General features: G+C 40.2%; 1 protein-coding gene across 2 annotated transcripts in view; it reads left to right on the top strand.

Moving 5' to 3' along the window:
- The first annotated feature begins 16,405 nt into the window (after positions 1-16,405).
- Positions 16,406-25,707, top strand: part of TEKT3 (tektin 3) — a 37,975-nt gene continuing 28,673 nt past the window's right edge. The window contains exon 1 of one of the 2 annotated variants that reach the window (XM_045085391.1): positions 16,406-16,539. The gene's annotated coding sequence lies outside the window, so the exon portion shown is untranslated. Of the gene's footprint in view, positions 16,540-24,693; positions 24,824-25,707 lie in introns of those variants that run through there. The other variant, XM_045085392.1, reaches the window with a different exon arrangement.

Genomic DNA, 25,707 nt, shown 5'->3' with positions numbered 1-25,707 from the left:
ATATTTTAGTTTATATTTAAACCCAAGAACACATTCTTAAATCTCACAGTTATTTTTAATTAAACAAATATCTGAGTGGAAAACAGGTAAAGCCTCCCCTTTGACCCAGTAGCCTCAAGCTCTGGGTTGTGTGATATTTCATAACATACCCTAGTCCCTCTTGACTGATGTCATCACTTGAAGTCCCATGTAAAGAGTCCACAATAATCCATATTGGCTGTTCTGGTTTCCAGGCAGAGGATGATGGCGTGCTTTCTCTTGCCACACCCGATGTCATGCCTGATGGATCTCACCAAGACTTAAGAGCCAAGCATCCCCAGACAGCTAACACTAAGTAAAAACCAGGTTTCTTATGAAGAAGCAAACTGGTAAGTATCCGAGAAGGGTTGAATCAAATTCTAGCACCATCATATAGTAAATGCTTAACTCTGTACAGACTAATTTAGCTCTAAAATCTTGGGGTTTTTTTCTCCCCTTTAAAATGGGGTTAATAATACTGCCCCCTTTGTACAGGGTTTTTGAATTTCAATGACATAATAGAGGTGAAGTACACCGTCCTGTGTGGGACATAGGACCACTCAACATATACTTGCTATTTTGTAGTAATTTTGTCTTAAGCAAATTCAAGTTTCTTAAGGGACTCAGTAAAATTTTATAGATGGAAAATTTTGCAGTCAGTGTGCAAACAAAGTAATTCTCTCATCCATTGCCAAATCCAAGGTTGTAAAAATTTACTACTATGCTTTCTTCTAAGAGGTTTATGGTTTTGCTTTTGTATTTAGGTCGTTGGACCATTTTGGTTAATTTTTGTATACAAAATGAGGTAGGTGTCCAACTTCATTCTTTTGCCTGTGGATACCCAGTGGATCCAGGACAGTTTGTGGAAGAGACTGTTTTCTTTCCTATCAAATGATCTTGGCACACCTGTTGAAAATCCACTGCCCATAGATATCTGAGATTATTTCTGGACTCCCAGTTCTATTTCATAGAGTGTATTTTTCCTTATGCCTGTATGACACTATCTTGATTACTGTTGCTATGCAGTAGGTTTTGAAATCGAGGAGTGTGAGTCTTCTAAAGTTCTGCATTTTTACTTTTTTTTTTTTTTTTTTTTTGGCTATTTGGGCTCCTGGGGATTCCACATAAATTTGAGGACCGGCTTTTGCATTTCTGCAAAAAAGGCCATTGGAATTTTGAAAGGGATTGCATTGACTCTGTAAATCACTTTGGATAGTCTGCCATCTTAACAATAACCAGTCCAGAAATGTGTTTGCTTTCTATTCATTTAGGTCTTGTTTCATTTCTTTCAGTAATACTTAGCGGCTTTCAACTCACAGCTCTTCCACCTCCTTCGTTAAATTATGCCTACGTATTTTATATTTTTGGGTGCTGTTGTAAATGGAATTGTTTTATTCATTATCTTTTCAGGTTGTTCGTTGTTGGTATATGAAATCACAAACGATTTTTGGGTGTTGATCTTGTGTCCTACAACTTTGCTGACTTCATTTGTTGCTCTAGAAGTTTTTCTTTGAGTTCTTTGGGATTTTCTGAATATAGGGTCATGTCACTTGTGAATAGAAGTAGTTTTACTTCTTCCTCTCCTATCTGGACACATTTTATCTCTTTTTATTGCCGACCTGCTCTGATTAGAACTTCTAGTACAATGTTGTGTAGCAGGAGTGAAAGTGGGCATCCTTGTCTTGTACTCTATATTAAGAGGAAAACATGCAGTCTTTCACTATTGAGTGTGATGTTAGTTACAGTAAATGCTCTTTATCCTGTTGAGAAAGTTACTTTCCACTACCAGTTTTCTCAGTGGGATTTTTTTTTTTTTTTAACCAGGGCAGGGTGTTAGATTTTGTCAAATATTTTTATGCATCAATGGAGATGATCATGTGTTCCCCCCCCTTTGTTCTATTAATGTAGTGATTTACATCAGTTGCTTCTTAAATATTGAATCACACTTGAATTTCAGGGATGAATTTCTTGATCATGCTGTATAGTATTTTTGTCACATTTGGATTGCTAGCATTTTGTTGAGGAATTTTGCATCTATATTCATAAGGGATATTGGTGTGTGGCTTCCTTTTCTTGTGTTGTGCCCATGCAGCATACTCTTACAGTTTACCAAAAATCCAAGCTGCTTCAGACACTAGAAACAAAATTTTTGTCCAATTGGTATATTATTATGCAAAACCCCAGGAAGGATGACAACCAAGATCTGGTTTCTTGATCACTGTTGTTTCTCAGTGATGATTCTCAAGAAAGATACTGGTTTGTGCAATGAACATCAAGCATTCAACCCTCCTCTCATCTATTGAGTTATGTTCAGAAGAGTTGTACCATGTTGTCAAGTGCTTCTCAAACTTTAGTGCACATACAGCTCACCTAGATGTGCCATAAAACTTAGGATTCTGTCCATTTGTCATAAAGGCATACTCTTAGGCTCTGCATTTCTTATAACCTCTCAGGGGATACTGTGGCTGGTGGTCTACAGACCACACTTGGAGCAGTAAGTCTGCAGCCATGGGTTAGGTGGGGGTGAACTCATGCTTGCTTTGATTACTAATTACCTGTAAACAAAATCCTCCCATCATGAAGGTAGCCATGCTAAAGCAAAAATTCTTCAGAGGGTGCTCCAGGACTATGCCTGTGTAAGAAGAGCAAGGATTTTGTAATGTGGTATACTTGTGATATTCACATGAACTAAGCCATTGGTCTGTGCAGTACAATTTGTTTCTTCTATCCCATTGACAGCAAACACGATCAGGCCATAGCAGCACTGTGCAGCTGACGAAGCTTTCCTACAGCATGTCTAGCTTCTGCTTCTGGTGGTCTATTTTGGAAAATCAAGGCCCCTCCCTGATCTCATGGGGCTCAATGCTTCCTGCTGCTACTTCCTGCTCATGTCTCAACATTGGGTTGAATCTGTTACAAGTCAGTTGCATTCACTCCAATGTCCACTTTTTGGTAGGAGCTAATCAGGTTGACTCATGGTGACACTGGTAAGGGGCAGGCTCATATGCAAGTCCTGAGAACCCTGAGCATGAGTAGGGGAGGGATTTGTGCTTAGCAGCTGTCCTGGCATGTTTCCCTTCACATCCTTTCTCTGTTCTCTCCCTTCTAGTTCCTGCCCAAGCACAGGTGGGGGCCACCATGCCTCCCTCCTCTTCCAGAGTAATCTTTTCTTCCATCCCAGTTGTAGTTTGTGTTTATCAGGAGCTTCACTTACTGTAACTAGTTTTGGATAACACTTCTGTCACTTCCTTTATCCCAAGGTTATGTCCTGAAAAGGGTACCACAACCTTTCATATTATTTCTATGTTTTGTAGAAAAATATCGACTAAAAAGTAGAATGCCAGAATGTGTTTTCCTCTTGAACAGATCATTACAAGCCTATCCCTGGGTGACAGGACAGTGATGAGCAACTTTGGGTTTGAATGCTAAAATGTGGGCAGGAATTCCTTGGGAGGAAGGTATAGGAGAAGACAAATCAACACCATCTGGGCACATTAGAGCCACAGTCTTCAAAATATGGAGCTCATGTAAACTTAAACATTTTTTGGAAAAATTTTGTACTCTCTTGAACTTTTTAAACTTGATGTGCAAAAAAACCCCTATAAGTTTAAGTAGTTGCAAAGAAATAATTTTTATGTACTGTCAGTATTGATAAAGTTGTTATATCATTGTTTTTAATATATCCAGTTAAATACATAATGAATGATATCCACCCCATCACCCATTTAAAAATAAACAAAAAAGATTATTTTTTCTTTTTAAAGATTTAATTTGAGAACAAGCTTTTCTTAATGGTTAGAAATTTTACATCAATTCTTTGAGCTCACTTTCCTATTCCACTTCCTCCACAAAAATGCATTTTAATGTAATGTGTATTTAGGCTTGGAAAATCTCCCATTGACCGCCCTCTTGTGTTTCTCTCCCAAAATTTGTTTATAAATGAAACAAAAAATATAAACAAAATAGAAATATGTATATAAGTGAAATTTAATGATTTAAAAATATTTATAACTCCATTAAATAAGGCTCCAAATAGAAAAATATCAAACTTTTAATTACTGGTTTACTATTCACCTAAAAACCAGAAATTTATCCCATTATGAGACTCTCAAAGCAACATTTTACTGGAAATGCACACTTACATGAGATGGATGGGACATGATTTACTTATTTTACTATTAGCACACATAGCACAGCTAAACTGAGCTGAATTTCACTGTTATTTCTGTGCTAATGTCTCATTTTTAATGGATGCTGACTGATATTGAGAAATTTTGTTCACACAAATTAGATGGGGCTATAAGGACAATGCTTATATCAATGTTACTCAATTTAAAATATAACTCTTTCTGAGTGATATGTCCCAATTAACAAGGTCATCAATCATCAAAAATTATTTGATGGATAGACAACTGTTTAGTTCTTCCTTCAATTTTGTAGGAAATGAACTAAAAATCACTAGATTGGCAAAATTATTCATTATCTAATTATTACAGTGATATCTTTTCTGAACCACTGCCAAGTCTTTGGGATTTACCTTCATTTGGTACCCTGGATTGTTTCACACCTGAGGCCAATACACTATTGAAAATAGGAAGGGTCTTAGTGAAAGGGTGAGGGAATGAGGAGGACCCCTTGACCCTGCTCCCCTCAAGGCAATCAGTTGTAGGAATTAGTTGTAGGAAGCCGAAGACTGGAAATTGATGCTTAGTGCTGACATGCCCCCTTGGAAAGTATACCAATGTCTCCAGTAGGCTTGTTTACTAGTCTGGAAGTCTCCACTGGGCTGGAGAAAGCTGCTGTGTTGCACCTCAGCTGGTGACCCAGACCCAGCAGACACTCCTGTCCTTCTCAATTCTCTGCGTTTTCTGAGAATGACCCTCACACTCACTGTGACCCCGTCCTCTGCAGTCTCTTCTTGGCTCTCTTAGATAACCTCCCCAAAAGAGTGCAGCACCCAATGAGTTATTTAAACTTCCTGGAAGTGTGCTTCAGTTATATAGTTCCATTGTTATTTCTAAGTTGTGTGCTTGGAAGTGCACAAGAACTCTAGGGATAGAGAACCAGGGGAAGAAAGATCAGCTCTAGCACTCATAAGAAACCCTGATCTAAATTAGGCCTTGGGCCAATCTGCCTTAAGCTGAGAGGACAGAGAAAACATTTTTTTAAGAAAGTCTAGTTATTTAAAAATAGTTGTCACCTTTCAAGAAGCCTTGGTCATTTTCTGTAAGAACTGATGACTTCATCCAATCTTGTGGCTAACTTGCAGCCACATGTAATTAAATTCTGTCTTGCCATGTTTCTGCTGCAAGATAATGCGATGCTTCTTTTCCTGCTAAGCTGCTGTGGGAGGGGGAGGCCAGGAGAAAATAGCCACCACGTGTGGCTGTGGAGGTTCAGGAACCTTCCACTGTTACACTTCCCTTGTCTGCAGGAACAGTGATGTACTCCTCTGAGGAAAAGGGGAGCTCTTATTTCACCTGTGTTCCCATTTAATTTGCATAACCATCTGTGAAGGTGATGTTACGCTCCCCACTTAATAGATAAGGAAACCAGGTCTCAGAGAGGTTATGACTTGGTCATTGTCATTCACTAGTGGAGGGGCAAAACCAAGACTGCTGGTTGGGTCTGTCTTATTACTGGGGCTATGCTCTTACTAAGAGGGATGGGGGCACCTTAGGTAAAAAACATCTCCCTAGCTGTGGTCACTGCCCTGGATGGGGGTGTGGGAATCCATCATGGTAGATGACTGTGGTCTTCAGAAATGCCTAGCAGATGTGTGTCTAGAGCAGTGTTTCCCAACCATTTCTGCACCACAGCCTGTAGAGAAGAGGAAAGCAGGCATTTGGGTTACACAGAAGCATTCCAAGCTAGAGGCAAAAGGCCAAACATCCTCCCAGCTGCTGAAGGCAGCACATTTCTGACCCATCTAGAGCACGGCTGTCCGACCCACAGTGCACAAGTGCAACTCAGACGCTGTCCTTGAGGACCAGCCACCTTGGCAGTGGGGTCTCTGTGGAGCTGCATTCCTTCATAGGATAAGCAATAGATGATCCCTTTTTGAATTCATGGTCACAGCCTTGTGTTCTCAGAGCACTGGCGATTTTGAATGGTAGGGTGGAAGAAAACAGGAGGACACATGTTTCTTGGGCCACTGTAATACCTCTTGTCCCTGGGGGAGGACAGGTGGCCCAAGACCACTCACAGATCATAGAGTTGCTCACTGTCTTTCTCCTTTCCTTTTAACTGATTGGCAATTCAATCAATTGAAAGAAAAGGAGAGTGCTGTTTTGAATAAAGTGAGAAGAAATAATACAGTGTGGAGTTGATGATTCTCACTTTAGACTCAAATGATTCCTAAGGGAGTAGAGAATACATAGGTATATGTATGTATATGTGTAGGTATATGCGCACACACACATACGATAGAGAGACAGAGATAGAGAGATAAGAGAGAATATACAGGTGTATATTCTCAGCAGATGTGTGTAAGCAGGCTCCAGGTATTTATGCAAATGAGAATACATCAGAGTATCTTGAGGCATGATGAAATTTGTTTTTGGTTCTAACTATTATCTTGAAAATTCTTTTGTAGGGAAACCTTAAAGCAGTGAGGGATGGATCCTTTGTAGCCAGGGTCTGATCAAGCAGAGGGAAGATGGAACTACCTAGGTAGGCTTTGTTCAGAGATAATATGTCCATCCCTGCTCAGTTTGCCTGGATGAACTACTTGCAGAAGACTAGAAATAAAACTCCAGGAAGAATGCTCACACCAGGCCTCTTGGGCGTAGGAAAGACATCCAAAGACATTGGTGATGGGTCTCCCAAATCTGGCAGCGGGGCCGGGGGGGGGGCGGGGAACAGAAGAGACATAAAAATTCCTCCTGTGGTGGGAATGCAAGCTAGTGCAGTCACTCTGGAAAACAGCATGGAGTTTCCTCAAAAAGTTGAAAATAGAGCTACCCTACGACCCAGCAGTCGCACTACTGGATATTTACCCTAAAGATAAAAATGTAGTCATCTGAAGGGGCACATGCACCCAAATGTTTATAGCAGCAATGTCCACAATAGCCAAACTATGGAAAGAAGCCAGATATCCATCAACAAATGAGTAGATAAATAAGATGTGGTATATATACACAATGGAATACTATGCAGCTATCAAAAGAAATGAAATCTTGCCATTTGCAATGACATGGATGGAACTAGAGGGTATTATGTTGAGCAAAGTAAGTCAATCAGAGAAAGACAATTATCATATGATTTCCCTGATATGAGGAATTTGAGAGGCAAGGTGGGGGACTTAGGAGGTAGGGAAGGAAGAAATGAAACAAGATGGGGTCAGGAAGGAGACAAGCCATAAGAGACTCTTAATCTCACAAAACAAACTGAAAGTTGCTGGGGGAGGGTGTATGAAGAGGATGGTTGGGTTATGGACATTGGGGAGGGTATGTGCTCTGGTGAGTGCTGTGAAATGCACAAGCCTGACGATTCATAGATCTGTACCCTGGGGCGAATAATACATTACATGTTAATAAAAATAATAAAAAAATTCCTCTTGGATACTTAAGAAAAAATCAAACTTACTTTGAATTAGAAATATAAGTAAATATTTTTAAAAATCCCATTCACAAGCAGGAAAAACAATAACTTATTTACCATGTAGGTTTAGAAATACCTCTGTCAAACAAAGGAAATCAAAAGACAGAATGCGTTCTTTGCCTTTAAAAATCCCCCGATTATACTGTACACCTGAAACTAATAAAACACTATATGTTAGTTGTACTTCAATTTAAAAAGATCAAAGATTAAAATAAGGGTCATTTAAACAAAATTTTCTTATTGCTCAAATCCAGGCAAACTCCTTTGCAATAAAGTTTGTATGGATTCTCAGACTCCACCCTAGATTTACTGAATCAGATCCTCTTGGGATGAGACCCTGAAATCTGCATTTTAAAAGCTCTCTGGGCAATTCTGATGTGTCATGCTCAGTACTTGGGAATGTTCTAGCCAAGGAAAGATGTCTGTGCATTGTGACTCAGATGAGCTAATTATCGGCTTATGAAGAGCATTGGTATTTTTATGAGCACTCTAGAGAAGTGTGGAGTGGGGGAGGAGAGATGATGTTGATTCCAGGCAAGCTTGAATTCTGTTGGTTTGCATTTGGTTGCATCTGTGAAATTCTGGCCTAACATTCTGACATGAAAGGCTGTAGTGTAAGTACCACTCAACTCCATGTCCTACCTGGCCTCCATGTCCCAGAGAACACACCTCAGTTTCCATTTTAGTCTGATCCCTTCATCACTGAACTAAAGGCATCCAAAGGCTCAAGAGCCGCCTCTAAACCAAAGCTCCACATTCATGGTTTATATGGTTCCCTCCACACTCCTGGTTGGTAGACTTTTGACTCTTTCTTTCCCCTCTCTGTCTCCTCCCGAGCTTGGGAACTTCATCTTGGCTGCTGCAAGGGACAGAAAGAGTTATGCATGTCTGAAAGGGGTACAAAATGCTTTTCTACCTCAAGCATGAGTGCTGGTCTGCCTCCTTTCGGCTTTTCAATATCTCAAACAGATTTCCTTCCATCTTTGTTATTCAACTTATTTGCATACTAATTTGGCTTGTTTCTATTCAAATCATCATGGCCTTCTAGATAATTCTCAGGAAATTTTCCCTGAAGAATTTGGCAGTGAGTGGCCAGAACATTGGGGCCATCCATGAGATGATTCCTAGCCTGTGTTTTAGGCTCTTTGGAAAACAGAGATACCCAATTAACTTGAATAATGAGGGCTATGGGAAGGAGAATGTATAAATAAGAAATCTCATGGAAATGGGAAAATATTTTCAAACTGGAGAGGCACTGAGGATGCAATAGGACAAGGTCTTATTGCTCCCTGGCAGTCCAAATCTATGATTCTAGAATTTTGCACCATCAAATATGCTGACTCAGCTACTCTCTATTTGACACAAAATCAAACATTCCAAGAAAGAGGATCTAGTTAAGTTGGCCTTTGTGCTAGGTCACCTCAGTCTGCTGGCCAGACTACAGATCGGCTACCTTTGAGCTAAGTGCCCACCTGTGGTCTAATCAGCTATAGCTGGGGAGTGCTGGATGGGGGTGAATAGGATATCACAGGAAGCGTGGCCACCATTATAGGATGGGTTTCCAAGAAACCAACCCTGAGGATTAGTGTGAAAATCATTGATCAGAAAGTGTTCTCCTGGAAAAACTAGTAGGGAAATGAGGAAGTGGGATCTGGATATCTAGATGGGAAGTCAGGGGAAGCAGGAGTATCAAGTATTGGTATCAAGCCAAATCCCAGGAGGGTAGGTTTGGTTTAACCCCAGAGGGGGAGCTCTGGAGACAGGGTGGGTCACTTCTCAGAGTTGTCCCAATGAGGGCAAGGTAACTGGGGTATTTATAACCCTGAACTCATTTATCTTTGGGCAAGGGTTGGCTCAAGGCACAAATTCCTAGACATTTCCAGCTTTTCTTAAGTTGGCAAAGTAGATGCTGTTAGCCAAAGGCAGTCCTTCTTCAAGGAGACGTAGAGTCCACTGTTACAGGGGAAAGCACACTAACAGGCTGTGCTTAAGAAATGGTCAAAGCAGGAGTGCCTGGGTGACTCAGTTGGTTAAGCATCCACTTCCCACTCAGGTCATGATCTCAGGGTCCTGGGATCGAGTCTCACATTGGGCTCTCTGCTCAGGGGGGGAGTCTGCTTCTCCCTCTGCCCCTCCCCACTGCTCATGCTTTCTTTCATGTGCTCTCTTTCTCAAATAAAGAAATAAAATCTAAAAAAAAAAAAAAAAATGGTCAAAGCATGTGAGGGAATGTGGACTGTAGCACTAATAGCATCTGCTATAGCCAGCTCCGTTTTTATTTCCACAACCTCTCCTCAGTTTAAAGAGCTACATGATATTCCATGTTACCTATACACTAACCTTTTAGGAATCTCTGGCTGGAAGTCCTCTTTTGGGGACTCTCACCACACTGGATCCTGCCCCATGGGGCTTTCCCATGTCCTAGACAGTAATTTCTTTAAAGATGGGAACAGGGACCCACTTACAGCCATACAAACATTAAACCACTTGCTCTCTAGGAAAAAGGTATTCATATATACACACACAACTTTATTATATGTTTTAATGATATAAAGGATAGCACACAATTTGTAAATAATAATAAGCCATACAATATTCTGTGTTGTAAGTTCCACATAGCCAATTGATTTTCACAGAGTGCTTTTATTGATTTTTGCTAAACTCTTCTATCTCTGGCCAACCTTTAGTCGCAGTTGATGAACAAGGGGAGTTCCAGCCTGAATGCTTTCTGATACATCCTTTTATGTTAACAGGTAAGACAAAAATGAAGATGTGTGTTGGAACTTCACTCAACAGCATGAATGACTTCCAAAATGATTCTTGTGACTAAGGTTGGAGACACATTATTTCTGTCCTCATAGGACTCATAGTCTCATGGGAGAGAAGATATATAAAGACCTATGACAATGGGATAGTGACTCTGATGGAAACAGAAGGAAAGGGAGCCCCATGGGAGCCTATCGCTTCCCACTTGATCAGGAGGGCACAGCGAAAATGTAATGCTGGGCATGTCATTTAACCTCTAGGATCACAGTTCTTCACCTGCTAAACAAGGGAGCTAGAAGATGGTATTTAAACTTGGCTGAGTCTATGTACCTTTGGATCTCTGGATGTACTCCCAACAAGACGTGCCCTGCAATATTATGCTATGAGAAAGTCTATTCAGTTAAAAAAGCTGATGGTGATACACACCCTACAAATAGCTTAGTAACAAAAGCAAAACATAACAGTGACAGCTGATATCACCTTACTAGGATTGTAAACGATAAAATTCTCAACGGATGCATCATACGCTCAATCAAGTTTCCCAATCAGTCCTCTGTGAAGCACTCTTCTGTAAATGAGTGTTGTATTCTGTACATTAAGTCAACATGGATCCTATTCCCAGTTATAGGTTAACATTGCTGTTTCCAAAAGTACTGATAATCAGCACGGCACTCAAGGAAAATACAGCCATTGACATGGATGTCACAAATTTGAATGAAATGATGCGCATCTGTTTCTGAGTAATTTCTGAGAACCAATGATAAAGAATACATTTTAAGGGGTGCCTGGGTGGCTCAGTGGGTTAAGCCGCTGCCTTCGGCTCAGGTCATGATCTCAGGGTCCTGGGATCGAGTCCCACATCGGGCTCTCTGCTCAGCAGGGAGCCTGCTTCCTCCTCTCTCTCTCTGCTTGCCTCTCTGCCTACTTGTGATCTCTCTCTCTGTCAAATAAATAAATAAATAAAAATCTTTTAAAAAAAAGAATACATTTTAAGAATTTACGTTATTCTCGAATTTTAGACTGCAATTTAGAGCTTACATTATTCTATAATTTAGAGTCTCACATTTTTACAATGCAATATTTCCAGTTTCCCCATATAAATTGTCATAAAACAGAATTATGGAATAAAAAGGCCTTAGAAAGAGTGGGCAGATTAGAGAGAGCTGACTATAAAGGCAATGTTTTCTATTTTATTTTCCTAAACCTTTTCCCTCTACTCCCCCTACACTCATACTCCCATATCCCTATTTTACCTCTCCTGTTCTGTCTTTCTTTCATCAGTTTTCGAGAGCTACCCTTTGACTCCTCTTTCCCATTCCCCACACTCCTAGCAGGATACTTAGATGGTGAGCTTCTAAGGAGCTTCTAAGGATACTTAGATTCTCCCTTCTAGGTGGTATCAAAATTATTTTGCCAGCCTTATTAAAGGTGTGATCCTAGAAAAGCTGACTTTAATGCCTCCCAGCAGGGAACCTGTGCCCCGGGTAATCCTTCAAAGCTACTTCTTTGTGGTTGGTCTTGTGTTTCTGATACATGACTTACTTTAAGCTTATTTCTTTATCATATAGAGGCAAAGAGCATAGAAATTAAAGCCAGACAGACACGGATTCAGAGTATGGCTCTCCTTCTTGTTGTCTGTGTGGCCTTGGGCAAGCCACCCAACATCTCCAAACCTACGTTGCTTCATCTAGAAAACAGAAATAAAAATAATCTATGCCTTACTGCTAGTAAGAGAAATGAATGAGTTTATGAATGTAAAGCCCTACCTAGCATAAGATAAGGTATATGGCACAGAGTGAGAAGTCATTAAATATTAACTATGATTATTACTGCAGCCCAGTAGTGGGGTGTATGTGTGTGTGTGTACAAGGCACACTGTCTAGGGAGTGAGGCCAAAACATTAGTAAATGAATATAGCATCAAGTGGATTCTACCATACTTGCCACACAAACTAACAAGGTAGAGAAGAAAAGATTAGTTCTGATGAGCAAAATATGTAATGTTTTGGAGGTAGCATTTCTCCTTAGCATCAAACAATGAGTAGCACGTATATAGGCAAAGATGGGAAGAAGGGAGCTCTGGATTGAGGGGACAGTCTGAGCACATCATCAATGCAGAAAAATTACGGGGTGTTCTTGGAGGCCCACTTGGAGAAGGGGAAGCTGGGGCAGAGGTGTGCTCACCTATGTTTGGGGTCGTGGAGGGGAGAGGGAGGGTTGGAGAGCTCCCCCATATTCCTTCTTTCCCAACTTGGTGCTGTTTTAGGGCAGGAACCTTGTGTTATTTGTTCCCTGCTATTCAGTGCCTGGCACATGGTAGCAGGCACTTACTAAGTAATGGTTGAATGAATGAAGGAGAGATTTCTAGCCTCTGCTTTTATCACAGGAGAGGGACAAAGAGGCATCAATGTTTTACTTTAAACATTGGGTCCCTGTTTCACATAAAGAGATTTTGCTGAAGATTATGGAACATAATTTGGACAGGCAAGGTGTTTGTCAATTCCAAGAATGTCACCCTGGAAGGTGGTAGCAACAGGCTGTCCTGCACAGAGCATGTCAAACCAGGCTGGGACACTGGGTCAGAGATGTAGACATGGGAGCTAACAACACAGGTACAGAATTTGACTCCTTGGACTCTGCACAAGAAAAATCTATGCAGAGGTCATGATCATATCCCAGTTATTAGGGACTTGACAGCGTAAGGAAGAGAGGTAGAGGTCAATGACTTGATGATGCAGGAAAGCTTCATGCCTTAATTCAGTAACAACAATGGTTGGAGTATGTGGGGAGATGGAGGGGAAGTTCTCTAGGGAGTAAGAGAAGTGAAAGATGCTGGAGAGTTAAAGGAAATATTTGAGTTATCTGAATGGCGGGATGCAATGTGGTTCTGAGTGAGCATTAATGGGAAAATCCCCTTTGTCTAAGGATGAAGACATAAGTGAGAGAAGAGATGGGAGGTAGTTAGGTGTGGAGGAGAGACAGGATAGTGAGGCGTGGAGGGGGAGAAGGGGTGGTCAGGTGTGGAGGGGGGATGGGATGGTCAGGTATGAAGGGGGAAACAAGGTAGTCAGCTACAGAGGATGATGACTTGGTCTTCATATAGCTGGAGGCTAAGTGTTCCACTCACCATGAGTCTTGGGCATTTAGGGTTGAAATGGGAGTCTTAGAAGGGTTGGTCCTTTGTGAACTTAGAAGATGCTAGAGCTCAGCAAGGAGATTTCTGGGGAGTATCATCAAAGCTTAGACTTGGATGCTGAAAGGTTAGGCTTAGAATGTGAATGGCATTGCTGTGTTGTGAGCAGCACACTTCTAGTCTGGGAGGAGGCATGGAGGAAGCAGGCTGTGTGCATGAGTCCACCCTGCGAATGGAGCTGGAGGGAGGGGGGTGGGGGCCAAAGACGATAGGGCTACGCTGGTTTCTCATGAGGAAGACAAAGTGGGAAGGGGCTGACAGCATCCTGAATAAGGACTGATGGAAGCCCCACAGAGATTGGAGCCGGAGGTTTGGTGAAATAGGGCAGGGCAATGAAAATATAGCACATACAAATTATAATAAGAGAGGCAAACTCTGTTTTGTGGCTTCTTTACTTCCAAACACTTGATGATCTTCTATCCCATCAGTCATCACAGATTTGCTCCTTTATTTAACAAATATAGATCATGCCCCTGACTTGCAGCAGATACAGAGATGGAGAGAAACAGACTCGTCCCTGAACTCATGAAGCTACTGACAACTGTGAGGTTGATTAGCAGAGTGCACACTGCTTTGCTATATTCTCTTTATAAAGAGGGACAAATAAGCATCATAGGAGCTCTCCAATGTAAAATAAAGCTGACGGGGGTGGGGGACAACTAACCTCTTCATTCTGTCAAAGACTTGATGATCATGTAAAAAATTTAAGGGGAGGGCATCTGGATTATTTTTTTAAATCATGAAATTCTTTCTGTGGAGACCCAGAGCTGACCAATGTAACCAGAAATTTTGATCAGAAAGTTTTAAAATTTCACTGGCTCTATGGGTCATTCGAAGGACCAAATTGTGCTATAATTTCATCTATTTATTTGTAGATAGGACATTGAATGAATTTGATATTCAGTAAGCAGTGATATTGGGCATTTTGACATGTGCCAAGCACAAAGACACACAAGTATGTCATCTCTAACAGGCAGTTAAATTTGTTCTAGGACTGTTGAAGACCTTTTGGCTGGTAGCATTTTCAGGTAGGGCTCCCTGCCACCCCAGTCAAAGCATAGCTGACATACAGTGTTATGTTAGTTTTAGGTGTATAACATGGCAAATGGACAATTCTATATATTATGCAATGCTCACCATGTGAAGCATAGATACCATCTGTCATCTCTACCAAGTTACTACTATACAAAGCATATATATTGTCTATGCTGTACTTTACACTCCTGTGACTCATTTATTTTGGATCTGGAAGATTGTACCTCTGAATCCCCTTCACATATTTTACCCATTTCCCTACCCCCTCTCTTCTGGTAACCACCAGTCTGTTCTCTGCATTTATGAGTCTGTTTCTGGTTTTGTTGGTTTGGAAATAAGTCAGACGGAGAAAGACAAATGCCATATGATTTCACTTACATGTGAAATCTAAAAACCAAAACAAATGAACCAGTACCATTTTAGACCCATGGTAGCATTTACCAAGTCTACAGCCTACTACCCCATCCAGAATTCTGAGAATTAATACAAAATATACACTGTGCTTGAGAAGAAGGAATTTTAAAAAAGGTATCTGAAGGTAAAATGTTTGCGAGGCCAGAAATAGAGAGTTGCTGGTAAGGAGCATAGGAGAACAGAAGGACTGGGTTGGGGAGCCCTGGTGCCCTGGTGGGATCTGTGAGCCTAAACTTGGCCTGTTTAGTCCTGTGGCCAGGCTAAAGAGCAGCTTCTGATCATCGGATATTGTCTGCGGTTTTCCAGCGTGGGGAAAATATTCTGGGCTTGTCTCCATTGCTGAGGTGCCATGTTGCTTAAAATAAACTCTTGTGGTGGCACCCCATCCCTGCTTTTCTAGTTCAGGTTCCTATGAGTTAAGTTAATGTGAGTTAGCCTCTAATAAACTTGGAAAGGAGACGGAAACACTTTTCTGCATTGACAAAGCTGAGGTTCCTAACCTTTAGTCACATCACAAAGGTCTACTAGGGGCCAATCTGATGGTGCTTTATCCTGCTATCACCCTTTGGTGGAGTGTCACACAGGGGTTCCCAGACCACCCAAGACTGATCAACTGAGGGCTGTATTTTCTTTAGCGCTAAGAGTAACTCCATGGTCTCCCTGTTCACCCATTAAGACTGTTGTCTTGTGGAAAGAGTACCTTGAAGCCAGACAGATCTAAATTTTAGTAGTGGTTCTGCCACTTTCTGTTTGGGTGACCTTGCCTATGCCAGTTAACTTCTCCAAACTTGCATTTTTTCCCGTGTAAATCATAAATTCCTACCACACGGTTGTGAGGAAATTGCAAGGGTGAACAGTGATGTGTGGGAGACAGGTGACCCAGTCCCCGGATGAACTAGTGGAGGCCTCTGTTTACGGAAATATTTGCCAAAGAGAGAGAGTGAGGGAAACCCCAAATCTTTTCTTTAGAGTGAGGAAGGAGGGGAGGGTCACTAGACAATGCCACCATGGGAGAAGTCCAGCTGGGCAGAAGACAGGTGTAGATGTGGAGGCTTGCCTGCTGTCCTGCACCTAGAATGGGCCACCAAGCCCTCTGCCACTGAAGTTCCCATTCAGGTGCCGCAGGAGAGGCGGGGTATCACCGTGGCCCCTCCCTTGGGTTGCACTCCCCCCCCGCCCCACCCCCCCTCCGACCCAGCCCCCCCTCCGCGATCAAGCAGGTCTCCCCCGCAGCCGTGGTTACTAGACGCGAGAGCGTCCATGGCAACCGCCTGCCGCGGGGTTTCCCTCCGTTCCTCCCACTCCCGCCTCCCGCCTCCCACCGGCCAATGGGCTCCCGGCGAGCCGGCAGGGGGGGGCGTTGAGTGGTCCACGGGCGCTGACGTCACAGGTGGGGAAGGCGGGGCCAGGACCGGAGGGTCGGGGTCCCAGCCACCGAGGGCGGTAGGTGGGGGACTGCCACTCTTCCCGCTCACCGCCCCTTCCCCGCCCCTCGCCCGCAGCCGCTGACAGGTGAGTGGTCTGGTCGGCTCCTGCCTGCCGCTGAGACGACCCCTGGCAGCGTCCCCTTCCCCAGTGAAGCCCCAACGTCTGACCTCAGAATTCGGGGTGAAGTCGTGGTAACCCTGGAATTCCTCTCCCCAGTCTGCACTTCCCTGCCCCCACCCTTCAAAATAGGGACCGCACAGACCCACGGGCACCTGCTACCCACCGTCCCCCTCCCCCCCGCCCCATGCCTGATGCTTGTGGTCAAGGACTGAGAAGTTATTTCCAAACGCGGAACCAGCAAAGGGACGTCCGACCCCCGACCCTGTGCTCACTCGTGCAATTTCTCATATCTGTGAGCGGTGCTGTGCTTTGCCGGCGCAGCGCTGGTCCGGCCTCCTCCGCTAGGTTTTCAAGGGCCGCCCAGGGGAGGGCCGTCCCACCGCCTGGCTGTTCCGGGGGATTCCTGAGATTCTGATCAGGGCAGGTGCTCCCTCTTGGCCTGAGGCCAGTTCTCTTCTGCTCTGACCCTGAAGCTCTTAACTTGTGTTTGGACCTTTTAGACCAAACCCCTTTATGTTTCCTCCCTGGATGCTTATGATGGTGTAGATAAATATTTCAGAAACGCATAATATTACTTGTTTGGCCACCGTGAAAACAAGCGAGCAAATTGTTGCACTAATAGACAAAGTGTTCCGAGGGTTCTGATAAAATATTCTACTTTTTTTTTTAATTAAGATTTTATTTTCTTATTTGACAGAGATTACAAGTAGGCAGAGAGGCAGGCAGAGAGAGAGAGAGGGAAGCAGGCTCCCCGTTTAGCAGAGAGCCTGATGTGGGGCTCGATCCCAGGACTCTGAGATCATGACCTGAGCCAAGGCAGAGAGGCTTAACCCACTGAGCCACCCAGGCCCCCCGCCCCACTCTTTTCTTTTTAAAGTGAAATATTTTCCGCAATAAGTAAGAGTGTTCAAGCATCCATGCTTCACTTAAATAAACAAGCTAACAACTTTACAGTCGTGGATGAGACCTCCCTCCTATGCATCCCTTGGGAATCCCATTCCCCTTCTTTCCCAGCAATACCCACCTACCAGAACTGGCTGTTTACTTACATTCTGTATATTCGTAGACCGTTTCTACTTACGTATTTGTTCAAAAACGAATATACAGTGTTGTTTTCAAAGTTTATATAATGGGGTCGTGCTCTAGGTCATTCATTTTAACTGCTGTGTGATAATGATTGTATGAACTTAACACAAATGATGTATGCCTACTCCTCTTGATAGACTTTTAGACTGTTTCCTTTTAAAAACCGTTAGAAACATTCTTGTACATTCTTCTCCATTCTTTGGTACATACTTGAGTTTCTCTAGCTATATCAAAAGGTTGCATTGCTGAGACATAGGGAATGTGCTTTTTCAGCTTTTTTTGTTAGATGCTGCCACATAGATCTTCAATATATGTTAATTTATATTTCCAGTCTCAGTGAAGAGGGTTCTATATTATACATTTTTTTTGGAAAGAAGGAATTAACTTAATAACCCAAAATATAAGATGTTGCCATGCTATTGTCTTCTAATCAGTCTTTCTGAATGACTTCTAAGATGGCTGGCTGGAGCTTCTTATTTATTTATTTACTTATTTATTCATATTTAATATATGCATAAAGATAAATTGCTTAAATGTTAAAATCTGATATAATTTTAAAAAAATCATCTGCTTGTTAATGTACTGGGGGCAGTGTTTTATTTTTGCCCCAGTTTGGAACTGTGAGTAATTTGGTGGATATAACCAGAAGAGCTAAGGGGGTTTGTATGTGATCATTTAAGCCTATCCTGGTCACTTATCTGAGGCAGAATGTGGAGAAATTAATGGAAATTTGTTCCTGTCATGTCTTCTGCACAAAATGATCCACAGGTTTTTATACCTTAAAATATTTATGATTTTAAAGCCTTGCCTAAATATGCTAATAAAATATGTTTATCCTACTTGAGGTCATCTTCTGGTTTATAAGTAAGGCTTCCCAGTACCTACAGTCTTTGTGTTATTGATTATATTTTTAGCATGTTAATATTTATAGAAGACAATTATAGCATTTTTTTCCCAGTAGGTAAGTAACTATTGACTCCACATTAAATAAATACACTGTATTTGACTTCATTTCTTAAAATGTTTTTTGGTTCATGCCGAAAGTATAATAGAAAAACAATTGCATAATTTAGGGTATGAATTTTTCCACAGCTATTTTCAGTCATTTTTCCAAAGAATTTGTTCAGTTTGCTTGCAAATAGGAGACATTTATAGCATCAGTTAATGATCTTAGTATGTGCTTCCTGAGCCCTGTTAAGATGTGACTGAGTTAGAATTTAGAGAATGATTTAAATGTTGTAAAAGTCACATCATCAAAGTAAGCCATAGGTTTTTAAAAAAACTCCTCAAAACTTTGGTAGAATTCGTGAACAGACCCATTTAGGCCTGAAGTTTTCTTTGAGGGAAGATTTTAAACTAGAGACTTAGCTCCTTTAAGTACTACAGGGCTACTCAAGTCATCAGTTTCTTCTTTAGTAAATTTTGGGTGTTTGTCTTTTTAAAGAATTTTGTATATTTCATCTCTGTTGTCAAATTTCTTGGTGTAAAGTTGTTAGTAACATTGTTTTTATTAGCTGTTTAATGTTTGCCGGGGGGTCTGTGTCAATATCTCTTTTTCTTTCCTGATATTAGTAAGATATCTCCTCTCTTTTTATCTTGATCAGTCTGGTGAGAGGTCTATCAGTTTTATTGTTAGAGTCTCGCTGCTCCCCCCCCCATTTGTCCATTTTCTATTTCATTGACTTTTCTCTTTTTATTATTTATTTCCTTCTACTTTGCCCTTACTTTGCTCTCCCCCCACCCCCAATGCCCCACACCTTGCCATCAAGAATAAAGTGGAGATCATTGATTTTATTTTATTAAAAAAAATTTTAAAATATTTTATTTATTTATTTGAGAGAGAGAGAGAGCAGAATGACACAGAGAGAATGAGCAGGGTTGGAAGGGCAGAGAGAGATGGAAAATCAGGCTCCTTGCTGAGCAAGGATGTGGGACTTGATCCCAGGATCCTGGGGTGATGACCTTAGCTGAAGGCAGATGCTTAACCAACTGAGCATCCCAGGTGTCCCAAGATCATTGATTTTAGCTAATTTTCTAGTGTAAGCATCGAAAGCTATACACTTCTGCCTAAACACTATTTTAGCTGCATCTTACAATTTTGATATGCTCTGTTTTTATTCTCATTCGGTTCCAAATGTTTTCTAATTTTTCTTCATTGACTTAGAGGATATTTAGAAGTATGTTGTTTAGAGGTGCATGGGTGGCTCAGTCAGTTGAGCATTCTGCTCCTTTTTTTTTCTTTTAAGATTTTACTTATTTATTTGACAGCGAGAGAGAGAGAACACAAACTGGTAGAGTGAGAGAGGGAGAAACAGGCTTCCCATTGAGCAGGGAGCCCGATGTGGGGCTCCATCCCAGGACCCTGAGATCATGACCTGAGCTGAAGGCAGATGCTTAACCACTGAGCCACCCAGGCACCCCTAGCATTCTACTCCTGATGTTGGCTCAGATTTTGATCTCAGGATAATGGGTTCAAGCCCCACATTGGGCTCCATGCTGGGTGTGGAGCTACTTAGAAAAAAGTGTGCTGTTTAATTTCTTGCTATTTGAGAATTTTCCAAATATCTTTCTATTTTTGATTTCTAATTTAGTTTGATATAGTCAGTGAACATATTCTGTATCATTTCAGTATTTTATGTTTATTGAGAACTTGTTTAAGGGTCAGTATATGGTTTACCTTGTTAAACATTCTCTGTGTAGTTGGAAATTGTATGTAATTGCTGTTTAAAAATATTTTTCTTTCAGTTTTATTGAGATAAATTAACATGTAACGTGTATGAGTTTAAGATGTACAGCATAATATCTTACATATATTGTGAAATGGCTACCGCAATAAGTTTAGTTAACATCTGTCATCTCATATAGATACAAAAGAATCTGCTGTTTTGAGTGGTGTGTAGATATAGATTAGGTCCAGTTAGTCATGTTATTCAAATAGCCTATTTATTACCAATTTTGTATTTGTTCTAACAATTACTGACAGAGGTGTGTTGAAATATCTGCTATAGCTGTGGGTCTGTTTCTCATTTTAGTTCTGCCAGTTTTTGCTTTATGTGTTTAATATTCTATTGGTGGTTACCTAGACATTGAATATCATTAAAGCTCCTTGATTAATCCTTTTATCCCTATTTCCCTCTTTATTTGTGATGGTATTTATTGTCCTGAAATCTGTTTGGTTTGTTATTAATATAGCCACTTCAATATTCTTTTGATTTGTATTTACATGGTGTGCCTTTTCCATTCTTTTAGTTTTAACTTATCTATGTTTTACATTCAAAATGGATTTTTTGAGATGGCATATCGTTCAATATTGCTTTTTAAGAACCAGCTTAAAAATCTGTGCCTTGGAGGCGCCTGGGTGGCTCAGTGGGTTAAGCCTCTGCCTTCAGCTCAGGTCATGATCCCAGGGTCCTGGGATCGAGCCCCACATTGGGCTCTCTGGCTCCGCAGGGAGCCTGCTTCCTCTTCTCTCTCTGCCTGCCTCTCTGCCTACTTGTGGTCTCTCTCTCTCTGTCAAATAAATAAAATCTTAAAAAAAAAAATCTGTTCCTTTGACTGTTTAAACCATTTATTGTAAATATAATTATCAGTGTGATTTAGTTTGTGTCTACCACCTTGCTGCTTGATTTTGTCTTACTTTTGTCTCTTTTCTCTTGGATTATGTGTCTTTGTCGGTCTTCTATTTTCCCCTTCCCCTCTTAGCTGATTAGCTTTAATTCTGTTTTGAATCTGTTTGGTCTCAGGACCCCTTTGTACTCAAACAACCTCATGTTGAGTATCTCAAAGAATTTTATGTGGATTGCATCCCCTGATATTTATTATATTAGAAATTAAAATCAGTTAGAATATCAATTCTTTTAAAAATAAGCATTACAACCCATTATATAGTAACCTAAATATTTTATTAAAAAGCTATGTTTTTGAAACAAAGAATATCTAGTGAGAAGAGTAGCATCATTTTATATATGTGGTAAGGTTCTTTGATTAGCAGCTGAGTTATCTAATCTACTGTATTTAGTCTATTGTGATATCAAATATCATGTCACCTCTGGAAAACTCCCTTGTAAATTTGTGAGAGAATCAGAGTGAAAAAGGAAAACAGCATATGAGCATTTCTATCAAAATAATTTTGACCTTGTCACTCCTGAGAAGGTTTAGACTTCTGGGTTCATGGGTTCTGGGTCATATCTTGAAGAACTAATGTTCTACAGTTTACAATATGCATTTTTAAACTTGTTGCAGTATATGTTTAAACAATATTATTCCATTTTAGTTGTGATCCTAGAATAATACATTGCCTTTTCATCTCTCCATCATTTGTGCTATTATGATCATAAAATTTACTTCTATTTTTACTATAAACTCCACAATAATTTTTTATTATTTCACTTACACAACCATCTTTTAAAGAAATTTATAAGTTAGAAAAGAATATTTTTTATATTAGCACACATACCATTTCTAGCACTTTGTTTCTTTGTGTAGATCCAAGTCTCCATCTGGTATAATTTCTTTTTGCCTAAAGAATTTCTTTGAACAATTCCTTTAGTGCTGTTCTGTTGCTGATGAATAATCTTGGCTTTTATTTTTATGAAAAAATTTTATTCCACCTTCATCTTTGAAAAATACTTTCACTGGATATACAATTCTAGGTTACATTTTTCCTCAGCTGTTTAAAGATGGTGTTTGATTGTCTTTTGGCTTGCACAACTTTTTTTTTTAAGACTTTATTTATTTATTTGACAGAGAGAGAAAGAGAGATCACAGGCAGAGAGGCAGGCAGAGGGGGGAGGGGGAAGCAGGCTTCCTGCTGAACAGAGAGCCCGATGTGGGGTTCGATCCCAGGACCCTGAGACCATAACCTGAGGCAAAGGTAGAGCCTAAATACACTGAACCATGCAGGCGCCCCTGGCTTGCACAGTTTTTGACAAGAATTCTGCACTAATTCTTACCTTTGTTCCTTTCTATGTAATGTGTATTTTTGCTCTGATTTTAAGTTTTTCTCCTTATTGCTGGTTTTCAGCAATTTGATTATGATGATCCTTGAGGTGATGATGGTGATGGTGATGATAGTGGTAGTAGTGTGAGCACACATGTATGTTGGGTGTGTGTTTATCTTCTTGGAGTGTTTGGAGCTTCTTAGACCTAGGGATTTATAATTTTCATCAAATTTGGAAAATATGCAGCCATTATTTCTTCAAATATTTTTGTCTCCCTCCCCTTTCTATGTGACTGACACCCCAAATATGTGATGTTAGTTTATTTGATATTGTGCCTATATTACTGAGGATTTTCTCTCTCTCTCTCTTTTTTTTTCAGTTAGAGAAAGTCTGTGCTTTGGTTTAGTTAGATTTAAACTCACTAATCTTTATTCCCCCAGTGTCTACCCTGCATCTAGTAAAATTGTTATAGTATATACTGTATAAGTATATACAGTATATACTTATAAGTATATACTGTATAAGTAGTATATATAGTATATACTATATAGTATATACCGTATAAGTATATGTTGTATGTTTTATTCCTAAAGTTACATTGATTCTTTTTTAAAGATCTTGTTCTTGTTTTACCTTCATTATGTTCCTGTTTTCCTTTAAATACTTGTACATTGTTTGCTTGTTCTATCAAATCTTTGTTCTATCAAATCATTCCTGTTGCAGTCAACAATTTTTCCTAATTATGTGTCAGAATTTTTTCTGCTACTTGGAATGTCTGGTAATATTGATTGAATGCTGGACATTGTGATATTACATATTTGAATGTCCTGATGTTGTCAGGCAATTAAATTACTTGTGGATTAATTTGATCTCTTTGAGGCCTCTTTTTAAGCTTTGATGGGATGAATCTTTAGTACTTTCACTCTGGAGATAGGTCAGCCTTATCTCTAATGTGTGACTCCTCTGGGGTCTCCATGGGATGCTCTAGGTAATCACCAACAACTTTCCACTCTGACTGGACTGAGTTCAAAATGTCTCTCCATCGACTCTAGATATTGAACCCTGCCATCACTCCACTCTGACTGGTCTGAGTTCAAAATGTCTCTCCATCCACTCTAGAAATAGAACCCTGCCATCATTCTTTGCCAAAGTTCATGTAGTGTCCCTTGATCTACGTGCAGCCTATTGCACAGCAAAGATGCAAGTGGACCCCTATATAGATTTAGGGAGCTATTTTTCTACATAGTCTGCTTTATTCTGGAATCCTGCTTCACAACTTCCAACTGTCCCAGCTTCCTAAAATTCTGATCTTCTCCTCAACTCACAAAGTTGCCAGAATCCATTCAGTTTTCACCTGTTTTTCCCGTAATCTGGAAATTGCCTCCAGCCAGAATGCCAGGACAATCAGACGGCTTGCCTTATTTGTTTCTCTTTTCTCAGAGATCAGATCCTGCTTATTGTCCAAGACAGGTGTTTCATATATTTTGTCCAGTGTTTTAGATGTAAGAGGCTAAGTCTAGTTTTTATTACTCTATCATGGTTGGAGTCAGAAGTCTATTTTGATTTTTTAAGTATTTCTTAGGCCATGATACCCTCGGTTTCCTTGACCAATAATGACCCAAAATATAAGATGTTGCTGTGCTTTTGTCTTCTAATCAGCCTTCCTGAACGACTTATAAGATGGCTGGCTGCAGCTAGAACTTCCATTGTGCAACTATATAGAACACTGTGTCTTATGTAGAATATTGTCTCCATGTGAAACTTATGGCCACACACCAGGAGCTCTACATCTGAGAGATGTATCTGGAGTTTTATGCTTCAGATTCCAGATTTTAAATTATATCCCATCCCTAATTAAAAGATATATCACTGGAAACTTTTGTAAGCTATATTGAATTTCTCAATCTGTCTCCTCTGGTTTATGAACTTCTGCGTTTCATAAATCACCACTCATAGTAGATGACTCATGATTTGATAAACATGGGTTTAGATGCTTCAACATAATAGGTGTTGGGTAAACATATGTGGTAACTCTACACTTAGAATTCCTTGATTGAAGGACCAAATGATTCGCTAGCTTTTACTGTCAAGAATTAAGAAAATCCAAGTAAGAGTGGCCCAAAGCCCACTTGAAGTTTCTTGCTGAAAGAAAACTGACAAGATTATTTCCAGATTTGACTGGAGAAGAGGTTAGAACTGAAAGTAGCCATGAAGACCCTAAGGTATCAAGTTGCTTTGAATTTACTTTTTTGAAAAACAGTGTTTAACTTTCAAACTGAGGGGAAGAACTGCAAGTGATTATTAAGGTTTCTTTTTTACCACCATACTCCTAAGCTTGGCCAGTACAAGGTATCTGGGGACTGAGGGAGGGAAGAATTAGGAAGAGGTGGGGAGCTAGGGTTGTGTGGGCCACCACCATGGCGTGGGCAGCTGTCCCACCGCATGTGGAATGAATGTGTTTCAATCTAACCACAGTTCTACAAATAGATTATTTTGTGGCTTGGGGACCAAAGGCCTCAAGACATAGCTATTTAAATAATCATCAAATGATTTTTTTTTTTTTCTGAAGTGGTTATAGAATTGGATCTGATTTATTTTTCCTTTTCAATAAATGGATCCATAGACATTAGCAACTAAACAGAATGATGTTTACATACTGAAAAGTATGTCATAGGCTGTGACATCTTGACTTTCTGAGCTAATAATAACCAAAAGTTCCAGACAATAGAATACTTTCAACTGGTAAAAAAGATGAAGTGGATCTGTATGTTCTAACAGGGGGAGAGATCATAAATATATATTTTAAAAATGCATGTTCTAAATAATACATATAATATTAAGGTAATTCAATATTTGTATTTAAAAAGCTCTGTTCATACGTATAAATGGTATATAAGTAGCATTTTTAAGATAGCCTTAAAAATGATACATATATTGGTATATAATAGGAAATATCTAGACAGAAACAACTACTAATGAATAGTTGTTCAGTGTTCAAAGGGTTCACCTTTGGGGGGGATGAATATTTATCTTTTATTTTGTATATACTTTTGGCCTAGTAGTTTATTTATCATTATTTTTTAAAGATTTTATTTATTTGACAGAG

This window comes from Mustela putorius, unplaced genomic scaffold (assembly GCF_011764305.1).
Source record: "Mustela putorius furo isolate JIRA1106 unplaced genomic scaffold, ASM1176430v1.1 tig00000867_pilon_pilon_pilon, whole genome shotgun sequence".
NCBI classification, from domain to species: Eukaryota; Metazoa; Chordata; class Mammalia; order Carnivora; family Mustelidae; genus Mustela; species Mustela putorius.
The sequence above is the reverse complement of the archived record's forward strand: the minus strand, read 5'-3'. Positions and strand labels throughout refer to the sequence as shown.